Raw genomic sequence first — 14,609 nt, 5'->3', positions numbered from 1 at the left:
ATTGAGATAACTTGGAATGGAAGGCAAAATAAAATGAACTGAAACTATAGTTTTATTGAAACCATTACCAAAATATATCCAACATGAAAAAAATAAAAGGAAAAGGAAAATCAAAAGACAAAAAAAAAAAAAGATGTTACGGAGACAGATTTGCAGGTACCCACTTTGTATTATAATCTGTTGTTAAAGTGTCATAATTCAGAAGCAATCATTAACTGAGAATTCCCCTGGGGCAGAATTGTTTCCTGTGCTATGCTCAGTCTCAGCAGAAAGCGTGTGTGTGTTTGTTGCAGAGCACTGCTACAATATACAAATCTTCAGCTGGCCTGGGATCTATTCACAGATATGACTGAACCAGGTCTAATATATATATATGCATAGGTTAGATTAAAGCTGCAGTGCGCATTTGTCCATATGTCATATGATGCTGAGGACGTGTGCATAAGCAATATATAGCATTGGACAGAGAATAGCTAAAATCCCTAAGCCTCCGTGAGTTATATAGACTCCTACATAAAACACTCCAATGCATTTTTATAAAATCATTGTTCTCAAATCTATGGTGCCATCTGTCCTTCCAGCAACAAAAAATTTATTGACTTCTATTGTCCTATCTTCTTCTTTCTGTTCAGCTCCTTTTGACTACTGATATCACTAAGAACTGCACAATCAGTGCCTGTAAATGGAATAGGTTTATAGAGAGAAAAAAAAAAGATTACATATCTAATACAAAATTAAAAATCCTGATCCCATTTGTAAGATGAGTCAGTGAACAAAGAGAAGGATAAATGCAGCAAAGAGCTGCATAATACGATGCAAAATCAGACAGTCTTGGTGACAAGTAGTAAAGATTCACTATTACCAGATTTAAAGCAGTGATGGGCAATACACTAATATCACAACAGTACTGAATTCTAACTGAATGCAGTTAGACATCATTAGGGCTTGGTACTGCGGTAGTACCTCAAAACCCGTGTCAGCTCTGCTCTGTGCTGAACCATACAGTGCAGCTCAGCCTTGCCCTGTTTTCCCTAGCCCCCTTGTGCTCTTGCCTGCCTCGGGGCTTTTACTCATTACTGGTGTGGAGCAAAGTAGCCCTGGGACATATTTGGACCAGAGGCAATGTGTCTTAAACAGAAGCTATAAATAATTTATTCCTGTGGTTTTTTTTCCAGGTTTGGGGGTTGATTTCCCCCCTACCCCCCTTTTGGTTATATCTTGGCCAGTAGATTTCTTATTTAAGATGAAGTTCTGTATTTTATAACTACCTCTTAATTACTGTATTAGAATGAAAAGCTTGTAGAAGAAGCTCCTAGAATTGATGAAAAGATAATATGACACATACAAAATGTTTGCCCAGGAGGAAACTGTCCTTTGGTGAAAAAGACTTGCAAAAGCCTTGCCTCCTTCAAGCTTCCCGTCTTTGGATGTTGTCAGTGAGAGGTGAATGATTCCACTGAAAGATGGCTATTCCCCAGGTGCACAAGAGAAAGAATACTCTTTATCTCAAAGCTGCAATGTGTAAGGTAGGGGAAAAGGAAAAAAATATATGGAACATAGTTTTCCTTGAAGCAATAGGTCTATTGCTCCCAAAGCCTGGTAAAGAGTTGATAATATAGTGACCTTTTTCTTGCTGTATAATAACAGCTTTAAAATCTGGGAATGTGATATGCCTTGTTTTTCTTTTAACATTTGTGCTTATTTATAGATGTAGCCACTGAATGTGCATGACAGCGTGAAAATGGTTGTTTTTTTTCTTTTCTTCAAAAGTAAAAAAAGTGTCAGAAGGAAACTAAAGCTCCACATTTGGGGGTAGAAAACACTCACCCAATATTTTGTGAGAATAACGTGTTGATAGTGAGAGCAGATAACTTTGTCTAATGTGAAGTCTTTTGCATAATGCTAGTAAAAATATAATATTGGATTAGATAGACAACAACTGATGCAGAGTAGTAGTTCCTATATTCTTCCTTAGTTTATCACTGTAACATTTTTCTGGAGTAGTGGGTCACTGATGTTTGCCACTGACATCTCTGATTTCAGGATGTCCTGCTGTTGAAGTGCCAGGAGTATGACAACAGGTGAAGATTAAGGACATCAGTCTACTGGGAGACTGAACTCTCTTCAGACCTCCCATGTCAGCTGGGTCTCACATGCTGAACCAGACATCTGCACTGTGTCTTTTTAATCTTTTATAAGCTCCCTCACTTTTTTCCCTGTATTGTACGTTAATGATGCATCATGTGAGAGAATTTAATAAGCCATGTTGAAAACAAAGATCAATTTTGAAAACAGCTAGGAAACGTGATGCCACTGAAGCTTTATGGAAAGATAAAGGTCTAGGTGACAAAAAGTAAACAAGTGGTAAAATAACACCACTAGGAGTAAGTACAGCTCTGTTTCGAAAGGGATATGCCATCTGAAGGGTAAGATCCTTTTTAACAGAAGATGAACCTTATTGTATTGCTGTTGTATTGCTATTGTATTGTTGAAATTTAAAGTATTGCTTTCAGTAACTGATCTCTTGCTGATCTGTTCACTTCTGCATTTCCTTATTCTGTTCACCATATGTGACTACTTCTGAGTTTGAAGCTTAGGAACTTGCAGATGATATTGCACAGGTAAGTTGTAGGAAGGACTTCAGCAATGATAACACTGGATTGCTGCTTTTGGCTGTCCTTAATGGTCATGAAGTGATCATCTTTTACTGACACTTCCTATTCTGTCACAGAGATAGAGGGAGGTAAGGGGAACAATATCTTTGTTTGTCTTTTGGCTTCATTTTGTTATCATAACAAACAGCCTCATAATATTTAAATATTGTCAGTTGTCTCAGATAAGACTTCCCATTAGCTAACCTCAATATTTGCAGTGTTCAGGTTATTTTGTACTATGTGCTTTGGAAATACAAGACAATGTATACACAGATAAAGCAAGACAAACTTTTCATTCTATAATCTTGATTAAAATTGGCAGACTTTACCATATCATTTTTGTCCTGAAGTCTAAACAACCTGTGATCTAACCCCCCCCTCCACGAAACTTCAACAAAAACGTTCAGATTTAGAAATTACCAGAGAGTGTTTATTAATATTTTTTTCTTTCTCAAAGCTAACAAACAGATAATAAATTTCAAAATGATAGATTGGATGATGAACATGAATCTAAAACATTCTTTTCAAAATTTGGAGGGTTTCATTGTCTGTTTCATGCATAAAGTGTTTTTATAAATTAAGCTTAAGTGCAACAGTGATCGTATTGAGAAAGAGTATGGTATGGCTGACAAATCCAGAATGAATATTATATATTCTGTTGACTTAGACTACAAGCTTTAGATTTTGTTTAACCTTTGTACTGAACTTATCTTTGTATTTGAATATTTTCTCCATTGACCACATCAAGTGCAGAGTCACTTAGATGACATATTTCATAGTTCTGCCTTTTTTAACCATCTTTAATGCTTATGCTTATGTTGAACGTCCAGATCTGTGTTTCCATTAGGCTTCCAATCATATGTAGCAGTCCTTGAAATTAAAATTATACAGCTTTAATAAACAAGCATATGTAACAGGGAAGATCTGACCTTTATGACAAATTGAAGTATATGTGACTGTACAAGGCACCGTAGCAATGGCTTCAAACATCTCACAGTTAGGAGATATCTTTTACCCATTGGGATATTAGTTTGTGTTGGTAATATTGTGAAAGTGAAATGGTCAGGTAAAATAAGGAGTACCATATTTTTTAAATTGTTACACATCATATTTCAAAAACATCATCAGACAAGAGATGTGGGAAGATTTTAAGAAATCCCTTTATATATACACACATACACTCACAAATTGCAATGTCACACACAGATATTTGTGAACTCTGGAAGAAATGCTTTGAAATCAGGTAGACTACTCCAGTGTCTGTGACAAGTATTTAAATAAGCAACAGTGGAACCATAAGGCACCTGACTGCTGATACTTGTAAACATAATGAATTCAGCTGTTGTAATTTTGTGCAAATGCCATGGGGGTTTTGGGGGATTGCTTTTTCTTGTTGTTGTTTTTTAATTAATTCAGCACTTTAAGGAGATGATTTGAATGAATATACTACTACAAGTAGCATACAGAGAAATTAGATACAACCAAAATAAATGTAAATCCACCTACATATGCTTAATACAAGCTTCTGTCATTCTCACTACAAAAAACAGTGTGGTTAACCATGTGAAACTACTGGTGCTTTCTCCTAGCAAGTGTGACGGGAACCTTAATTGCATAGAAATTGGATGGGAAAAATACTATTTCTTCAGCACCAGACTTTAACTACTTCTGAGAGAAATATTGGATGCAGAATATGGTTTTGTGTTTGCTGTAAGGTTGCTTTTCCTGTAGTTTACTTCCTTTTTTTTTTCAATTGACGAAAGATTTAACTATGCAAACATTAAACTTAGTTTATACTGTATCTTTATATCTCTGGCTTTTCTATGCTACTTTCCACCCTAATAGTTAAGCATTGATATGCAGGGCAGATTTTTAGAAATGCATGTGATTTCAGGCTATATCTATTGTGATTCTAAGTAGCCCTGTTTTGAAGGTTTTCTTGAGATCTATGGTACAGGCCAAGTTTAGTTCAGAAACACTATAGTTGTGAGTGTTTATACCAGAAAATTTACTGTAGTCCTGCACATTCTCAGTCTTTGAGGTCTGCAAAAGGGTCCCCTGCAGTCAGTACGATTTTCAAATCCTTCCCATTGTTTGCAGGAACTGACAGCAGAACACAGACCATTCAGGCTTTAAGGTCTACTTTTTGGGTCAGAAGACCAAAGTAATATGGGGGTCACTTGGTTAGAGAGTGAGAGTTGTCATTGTCTTATAATTTTCTTATATCCTGATGCTTTCTGTGCTTTGTCTGTCTTAAGAACTAGAAGCTAGATGAAGCAAACAAGCAGAAATGGAACTGAGTGGGGAGCCTGGGTTGGAATTAGGTGCATGGAGACAGATGGCAGCTGGTTAAGGCAGTTAGTGCTGGAAGCTGGGGAGACCTGTACTGGCTAGAATATGGGAGAGAAGACTAACAAACTGGGGCAGGAAGATGAAGATGGATGTAAATTTGATGCATGTAAATTTGATGAAGAGTTAAAGCAGGTGGAGAAACAGAATACCTGGGGAAATGAACTGAGCCAAGCAATCACAGAAGAAGGGTGAGAAAAACTATGAATAGGAACCAGGTGTGTGTGGGGGGAATGTTGGCAGAAGGAAGGCTTCTGAGTTAGGTGGTAAGAGAAATGTGGAGGGCGAGAAGATATAAAGGAAAACTTGAAGTGATTCACTGAAGAGATTGAATAAAAAGCTGATAGCAGGTGGAGTGTCTGAAAGGACTGGAAGAGAGCAGTGGAGAGCAGACTGGGACTGGAATGGGAGCCTGAAGGGGGTGAAAATAGAATTTTCTGGGCTTAGACTGTGATGAAAAGCCTGTGAGGGCACACTCCTAGGACAGTGAGGTGAGCTGGCTCACCTTCCCTTTAGCTTGGAAGGGCAAAAAAGAGAATTGGAACTGAAAAATGTGCCAGAAGCATCAAACTTGGCTTCAAACCAAAGCATATTCCATAGCTTGGAATGGAGTCTCTGGCTATCAGCTAATATTTGTAAAACCTGGCTGTCAGGTGTCCCATAACTGATCAATATGGGGCCATATAGAGGATAATAATCTACTACTTTTGGTTATTTTGTTAGAGCAGGTGTCAGAAATCTGTATGAGTAAGCTAAAACTTCCAAAATTGCTGATATCCTGTGCAGAGGAGGATGAAATTCAGTTTCTTGTTAGATATAAATTAACTTTAGTTTTAAGTTAAAAACGTATGAATCAGGCAAAGTTAAGTATATAAAAGTAAAGGAATGCCATAATACACTGCATTGCTGTGCAATCTCAACTTGTCACATCTTTTCATTCTGTGAGTGAATTATACTTTTGCCTCAGGTTCCATTTTTTATATATAAGGTGCACTAGCTCTGGAGGTGGCCTCAGTACAAATGCAGTGTTAGCAGGCTGATAAACAGAATTTTAGTCTCATCAGAAAATTCAGGTATACAAAACCAAATGTAATAGTAGGCAAGGAATGAAAACCATTGAAAATGTTTTCATGGGCTTGTCTTCCTCTTCCTGGGCTGGTCACCATTCTCCCTATTAGCTGGATCCACCAACCAAATGATTGTTCTGCTACATCCCATACCTTCCAATTTCCAGTCTGGCTTGCCAGGAAGACAGCTGTGATGCTGGGTCACAGAATGATTGAGGTTGGAAGGGACCTCTGGAGATCGTCTAGTCCAACCCCCCTGCTCAAGCAGGGTCATCTAGAGCACATTGCACAGGATCACATCCAGGCGGGTTTTGAATATCTCCAAGGATGGAGACCCTACAACCTCCCTGGGCAACCTGTTCCAGTGCTCTGTCACCCTAACAGTAAAGAAGTTTTTCCTCATCTTCAGACAGAACTTCCTGTGTTTCAGTTTGTGCCTGTTGCCTCTCATCCTATTGCTGGGCACCACTGAAAAGAGTCTGGCCCTATCCTCTCTACGCCCTCCCTTCAGATACTTATACATTTTGATAAAATTCCCCCCTCAGTCTTCTCTCCTCCAGGCTGAAAAGTCCCAACTCTCTCAGCCTTTCCTCATGTGAGGGATGCTCCAATCACTTCATCATTTTAGTAGCCCTCTGCTGGACTTGCTCCAGTAGTTCCATGTCTCTCTTGTACTGGGGAGTCCAGAACTGGACACAGTACTCCAGATGTGGCCTCCCCAAGGGCTGAACAGAGGGTGAGGATCACCTCCCTCGTCCTGCTGGCAACACTCTGCTTAATGCACCCCAGGATACCATTGGCCTTCTTGGCCACAAGGGCACATTGCTGACTCACGCTCAACTTATTGTCCACCAGGACTCCCAGCTCCTTCTTTGCAGAGCTGCTTTCCAGCCAGTCATCCTTCACCCTGTACTGGTGCATGCAGTTATTCCTCCCAGGTGCAGTACTGTGTACTTCCCTTTACTGAACTTCACAGGGTTCCTCTCTGCCCATCTCTCCAGCCTGTTGAGGTCCCTCTGAATGGTGGCACAGCCATTTTGTATCATCAGCAAACTTGCTGAGGGTGCACTCTGTTCCTTCATCCAGGTCACTGATGAAGAAGTTGAACAAGACTACAGAGCTACAGGCCTCCAACTAGACTTTGTGCCAGTGATCACAACCCTCCAAGCTCTGCCATTCAGCCAGTTCTCAGCCCACCTCATTGTCCACTCATCTAGCCCACACTTCCTGAGCTTGTCTATGAGGATGTTATGGGAGACAGTGTCAAAAGCCTTGCTGAAGTCAAGGTAGACAACATCCACTGCTCTCCCCTCATCTACCCAGCCTGTCATTCCATCCTAGAAGGCTATCAGATTGGTTAAGCATGATTTCCCCTTGGTGAAGCCATGCTGACTACTCCTGATCACCTTCTTGTCCTCCACATGCTTGGAGATGGCCTCCAGGATGAGCTGCTCCATCTCCTTTCCAGGGATGGAGGTGAGGCTGACTGGCCTGTAGTTCCCTGGGTCCTCCTTCTTGCCCTTTTTGAAGACTGGAGTAACATTTGCTTTCTTCCAGTTCTCAGGCACCTCTCCTCTTCTCCATGTCCTTTCAAAGATGATAGAGAGTGGCCTAGCAATGATGTCTGCCAGCTCCCTCAGTGCTCATGGTCCATCAGGGCCCATGGACTTGTGGGTGTCAAGTCTGCCTAAATTATCTCTAACCTGATCCTCCACCACCCAGGGAAAGTTTTCCTTTCTCCAGACTTTCTCCCTGGTCTCCAGGATCTAGGATTCCTGAGGGAAGGTCTTAGAAGTAAAGACTGAAGCACAGAAGACAAGAAGACATTCAGTATCTCTACCTTCTCTGCATCCTTTGTTATCAGGGCCACTGCCCCATTCAGTAGCAGGCCCACATTCTCCCTAGTCTTCCTTTTGTTGCTGATGTATTTAAAGGAGCCCTTCTTGCTGTCCTTGGCATCCCCTGTCTCTAAACAGGTGTCTCTCTGGAAGCTCAGTATCCAGAAAGGTAAGTGTCCACGAAGTCAAGGCAGCTGGAAAATCCAAAGAGCCAACCAGCCTGAGGAAATAGGCAGTATGGCTAACTACCAACTGGGAAGCCTGTGAAGAATAGGAGAGATGTAGCCCAGGAAGTTGTCCAAGTAGGCGTCCTGCCAGCCTGTGAATCTGAGAGCCTTAAGGAATCAGATGGCATTGTATGTGATGCCATGACAGAAAGCTTGATGATTTGGCTGTCCCTCCTGGATTAGTGGTGAAAACTGAAAACCGTGAACAACCATCTGAATTTGTTTTGTAATCATCCCTTTAAAGGCACTGTGGACTGACTAATCAGCTACGCTGAGATGTGGCAGACTTGTGGCAGGATTAGACTGCTTAAGACAATGTAGTTCTTGAGAATGTTGCAAAAAGTAGAGTTTCCTTGGCAAGCTGAATCAGAATTTTACTAGTCAGAATAGGAACTCAGTTCTAAAAAGTGGCAAGTAGGAATTAGCTATATCTCCTCAAGTATTTTATTTTGTTCAGCCTAGTCTGCTCAGAATGCCTGATGGAGAGCAAGCTCAAATACAGGTGTGCCCAACTCTAAAGTCACAGGAAGTAGTGGACTGGAAAAAGCAGAAATTTAATTGCCACATCAATGCCCATTTGGAGACTCTCAAATCAACAATACCTAAGAAGAAATGACATCCTGCTTTCATAAACATCAGTCAGTCAAAACACATTTGGAAATATTACTGTAAACATCTCTTCCAGTACTTCAGCTTCTTCTTATACTTTATAGCGTTCTGACAAGGAGCCTAGAAGACTGCTTATTCCAATTCTTTTGATTTGAGCAATCCATTCTGCATGTATATATTTATTTTCATCTCTGAATGAGCATTGAGACTGGGAACTGGTATTTGTTAGTTTGGACAACTTAGTGCACAGCCTTTTGTACAATATATCTCTAGAAGGAGAATGAACTTTTTAAGTGCATCAGCTGTAATGATTGATATGTGGGCAAGTGATCAAATAGATGACTCCAGGGCAGTTACAGTTCACCAAGCATCGTTCATGTCTTCTGCAGACTCATCTAAGTCATCTTCCCTATCACTCCCCCGTAATGTCCCAGTCCCACAGACATTTTTATAGACAGGCTGCCCTTTCCAGCGCTGACTCCAGGTAAACAACATATGGCAAAACAAACAAACAAAACCTTCTTGGAATGACTGGGAGAAAGCATAGCTCGCCTTAAATGGCTTTTGCTATGATAAATGCCTTTTTCACACAACAGAACTGCCTATCTGGAAAATCAAAATAGAGAACACACTACATTTTGAATATTCTGGCCAAATATGACTTCCTGAATCCCTGAACAAATACTGTCTAGGAAGAAACAGAATTATGAATATATCTTCTGTTTCCATCTCACCTTTCCTGCTCTGCGTTCTGTCTCCTAGTGAGGGGGTGTGCTTCTGAAGCTTATGGCAAGCTTATCCTGCTGTCCATAGCTCACTCAGGAGCTGTTTCAAAATTTTGTTTTCTACTTTAATGACCAGATTCTTCATTTTCAGTGCTACATGCCTGCTTCTGTACGTGCCTTCTGTGCACACTGCACTTTGTCAGTATAATTAAAGATTACAAATGTCAGTTACAATACATATTGGACGAGAGTACTCCCAGCAATAGTGCCAGATGCAGTCCTTCAGCTCATATTACTGTAGTTAATGCACAGACCTTTCAGTGACTGGCAGAACTGAATGTATTCCTGTTCTCGTTCACTGTGTTGTGTCCAAATGTCTTGTTTCCTTTGGCTAGCTTGGACACTATTTCTTCTTACATGGATATTTCTCACATGGCATAAGATCAGATGTCTTGAAACTGTCCTCTAGAGAAGAGATAGCTAGCAACTGCTGGAAACGAATGAGGTGCAACCACGGAAGGACCCAGATATTAGGGACTCTGGGGTATCAGGAAGGTGGGAAACAGACTTATCACGTGTGGTTGACTACACAGGAATTCCTCTTTACTGATCTAAAACCCTACTTGGAAGGTGACTAGATTTTCATTGTGAGGTGCAATTTTATGTTTACTTTTTAGAAGACTGAGGTAGGTTCAGTAGCTTCTGAGGAACTTAAATTTATGCCAGCCCCTAGGCTGCCCATGAATGATATGGATTCTTTTTTCTCCTGTGGCAGGACAATTGGCCTGCAGGCTACAAACTCAGGGAGAAGAGGTCACATAACAAAAAAACAAAAATAACAACAACAAAAAAAACCACACCACCTACTGTTGCTAGATGCAATATTTTTCATTGTTGAAGTGAGATGGTAATTTGCGTAGCTGAGAAATGAACTTATATCTGAACTCAACAAAGTATTTCTATTTTGTTTCCTCTCTTTCCTTAAGTGCTGCTTATCAAAAATAATCATGTTTAAGGAAATAATTGATCAAATACACTGCTCAGTACAGAATTATGATATTCTGGACTTCAAAAAAAGTTCTGTATGAAGAAAGATGTGTTTCTAACTAATGCCTATCTGTAGCTAATGTAAGAATGATGATGAAATGACGAGTGGCGAGGATCAGAAAACGTGTATGTTCTGTAATAGTTCTTGGATATATTCCTGAGAAAAGACATAGCTGGATATTTTACTCTTCTTATTGCGTGGTCTACTACTCAGCATAACTGTATCCAATTGTTATACAGACTGTGTCCTTATGCTATAGTAGATGCCAGAATGCTACTTTGTGGAGCTGCCCCTGGCCAGAAGCTTTCTCTCCTGATAAGACAATATAGCAATTTCTGACCAGGTTGTAGTGGTCAGGAGTTCCCTCCTGAGATGAGTGACTTTTTTCCAAGCCAGTCATTTTGAGAAAAAGGGGTAGTCACTTAGCTGAAAATAGACTATAATTGCACTGCAGGTGTAATTTTCTTGTGAGAGAAGACCTCACATCTGCCAGCACTCAGAAGACTCCCCAGAGAAGATCAAAGATAAAGCTTTTGAACTCAAAAGCTTTAATTGTATAAAACCTTGAATATTAAAAAAATTAAATGACATAAAGTGAGTAGGCAAGACTGAATGGAAATTAAAAAAAAAAAAGTTTATAATATCTCTTTTCTTGACCACTGTGTTCAGCCTCAGTTTCAGCAAGCCCAAAGATTGATTTCTCCCAGGTCTCTCTGTTGTGCTGCAGGCTCTCAGCTTTGGCACGACTCCCTCACTCTTTTCTGCTTACCCAACCTACAGCCTAACCTCTGTCCAGAAACTTCTATCCTCAGTGGATCTCCCAGGGAAGGGCCAACCTCTGCCTTCCTTCTACAGTGTGCACCTGACTCAGTCACTTGCTCTTTAAAAAAACAATTGACAAATGAGAATAAATCGCGTAAAAATGCTGTCCCCTCTACCCTAGCCCTTCTGCACTATCATGCCAGGCTTGTGTTTCACCAGGTACCTATTATTCTCTTTCCTTTACCAGCATGTATATGGATATGAATGTTGAGAGGTAATTCACACTTTTGAGCTGATGTTTCTTTGTCTAGAGTCTGAGAAGTCATGTATGCTTCCTTCTCACATCTACCTAATTATACATTCTCCTTTTCACTGTTTCTCATAAGCTGTGATTCTACAAAATAAATTCAGGTTTGAGGCAAATAATTTCAGGTTAGGGATAGTCCCTAGTTTCAGGATGGCTCCTTGTTCCTGAGAGCAGACCTTATGTTTGCACTAGCTCTATTTGCAACAGCTTGAAAGTTACACTAGCTAGAAAGAGTTTGAGTGTGGAACACACTGTCTGTGCTTTTGGCATAACACACTTTCCCCTGTGCTGGGACTAAGTGGGAAGTGGATACACCAGCGCTGAGTATGCCCTCATCCTAGGGCAGTGTCCATGGAGGAGATGTGGCTGCGTCCCAGCACATCTGTGCAGCAGACCCGAAGGTACAGAACATACCAGAGGATCTGCTTTGAGAGTGCAGAAATATGACTGAGCTTTTGCTTCAACTTGATTTCTTAAATTTCAGTCTGCTTTTGAATTAGTGAGTTCCAGTTGGCTATTTTTAAATAGGATTTCCCCCTGCCCCACGTATTTGTGGCATGAAAAACTCTTTCATCTTATGCAAATGAGTAGCAAAGATCACCAACTAATGAAATATAAGTAATCAATTTATCCAGTTAAAAAATCTATTTACCTTTAGTTGCTAGAAAAGTCCTGCAAGGGTAAGAAGTGGGGGAGAGGGAGTATTTCCTGGAAAGATTTGTATTTACCTTTTGGGGCATATGACAGTTTTAAATAATTTAAAGAACAAACTAAGAAAGTTCATTTAAGCAAACTAGCAAGACTTTTTCATCAGCAACATTTGCATCATGAATCACAGTCTGTGTCACAAGCCAAGAGAAAGCAACACTCCCCTGTAGATCATTTGCTGTCTTCATTCACTGCCCAATATTGGTTCTGTAATGCTGTCTGCCTGTGTTTTGCTAAAGCAGAATTCTGGATACAACAAAATTTGTCTCAATGAAATCCTTTCTTAAAAATATATGAATAGCAAATTTTATCTCTAAAAAAAACCTAAGCTATGCTAATAACTGGAAGGAAAGCAAAACATAGTTTGACATAGTTTGGAAGATATAGCAAAGCAATTTCCCATAATAGAAATTCTTCATACTTTTAATTTTAATAAAATCCCTCAATGTCTGGAACATTAAAACACAGAACTGCTTTTGAGATAGAACATTATTTAAAATCATAAAGGTTTGTATGCACATGTATTAAAACAGTTGTGACAAAATTTTCAGCCAGTCCTATCAATAGTCTTGAGGGGTCTATTCCACCCCTCTCTGCTTCTGTCATTTTTAGGTCATTTGCTTCTTGGATGTTCTTTGGGTCTTCTATAATTTGACTTTTCTCCATTTCTGTTCTCCTCGACCTATCTATTTCTTCCTCCTGAGTTTATCTCTAGCATCAGTTGGAGACCAGCATGAAAAGACATGGTAGTATTAGAGTAAACTTGTCTGACTTTTATTATGATGACAGATGTGAAGCTTATTTGTCCCTTGGAGGGAGGGATTAAATGTTTCCTTGCATTTGCATTGAGTAAACTAAGGCTGAATTTGAACAGCTATGTTGAGTTTTTGGCACAGGGTCTATTTGACTTGACAGTTTAAAATCAAGATTAAACAAACTATCAGTATATGTTATAAATAGGGTCTATTATTTTGTTAATGGATTTTTTATATTTTATTTTATAAAAATATGATATTTTAGACAAAATTGTAAAGTTTTTGCTTTTTAATTATAAGGTAAGTTACTTTGCTATATTTTTCTATAAAGAATATAATTTTGCACGCAACTAATTGTTAATATTGGGTATGACTGATTGCCTTTTGATATTTTGTAACAGAAAACACTTAAAGGCAAAACAAGTCAATTTTTGCAGACTTTCTAACCACAAATAACATCCACCTCAGAATCGCTGAACCTACTGAAAGCATCCCCCATCAGCAGCTAACATGCTGAGATAAATTTAGCAATAGAAAGTACTAGATTAGCACACTCGTACTGTGTTGGTTAAGTTAGAATTCTTTCTTTTTTTCTTTTCCCAGCAGCCCACTGTAGGGATCTCGGTGTTGATAAACTGATGCAGGACGTTGGTAGGTGCTGTGAAAGAACGTAGTTAAGGAGATCTAAAAAAGGAAGCTTCTCCATGGCTCCTTGGCCATGCCATATGGCCTCAGGGTGCATCTGCTCCTGCAGAAACTCCTGAGCTCCTTGCAGAGAAGTTTTCCCTCCTGTGAGGTGAGTGAAACAAATAGCTATTTTCTATATTAGTAAAAAAAAAAATCATGTTTCTGAAACTTTCCCCAGTAACAGCATTTAACTACAGCAAAACTTGGCTAACCCCGGATATACCTTGTATACTTTCAGGACAGTGGGAAGTTTTATAAACAACTTTTTTTTCTAATTAGTTAGTATGTTATCTCATACTTCATAGGGGTGACATTCATAATGGTAATACAACAGAAAGAAAATACAGTTTTTCATAGCATCTATAAGATGCACTCCTAGCAATGACTTAAATGCTTTATGTTTGTAATACTCAGATCCCTAACATACCTTGGAATTTAGAGACCTATTATTTTATTGTATTGAATTATTTTCTGTCCTAGCCTTCATTCATTATGCAGGTTGCAGGATGTTGTGGATAATTTCAGTCTTCTATCTGTACTAGGAAGGCACTCACTTTTGTTGATGTAAGCATCAATATTTATTCAACACAAAAAGAAGGTTCAATAACATGCAGTGTGAGACACAGTATAAATCTTGATGTTATTCATAACATGAAGGCAGTGTGTGTTGAATATCTCCACAAGAAATATTTGAAAATCTCTCTTTGTGATTCATGAATATTTTGAGAAGAACACAACAAAGCCACAATTCTGGGAGACTGTCTTTCTTCTAGGCTTGATCTGTTTTGGCGCTGGGCAGCCTTAGGGAGCAGTAGTGGGAGTAGATAGTCAGTCCCCAGCAGTTCAGGTCTTCTGTCCGTGTTATACCAACAT

This window comes from Apteryx mantelli, chromosome 1 (assembly GCF_036417845.1).
Source record: "Apteryx mantelli isolate bAptMan1 chromosome 1, bAptMan1.hap1, whole genome shotgun sequence".
Taxonomy (NCBI): domain Eukaryota; kingdom Metazoa; phylum Chordata; class Aves; order Apterygiformes; family Apterygidae; genus Apteryx; species Apteryx mantelli.
Note: the sequence above shows the minus strand (reverse complement) of the source record.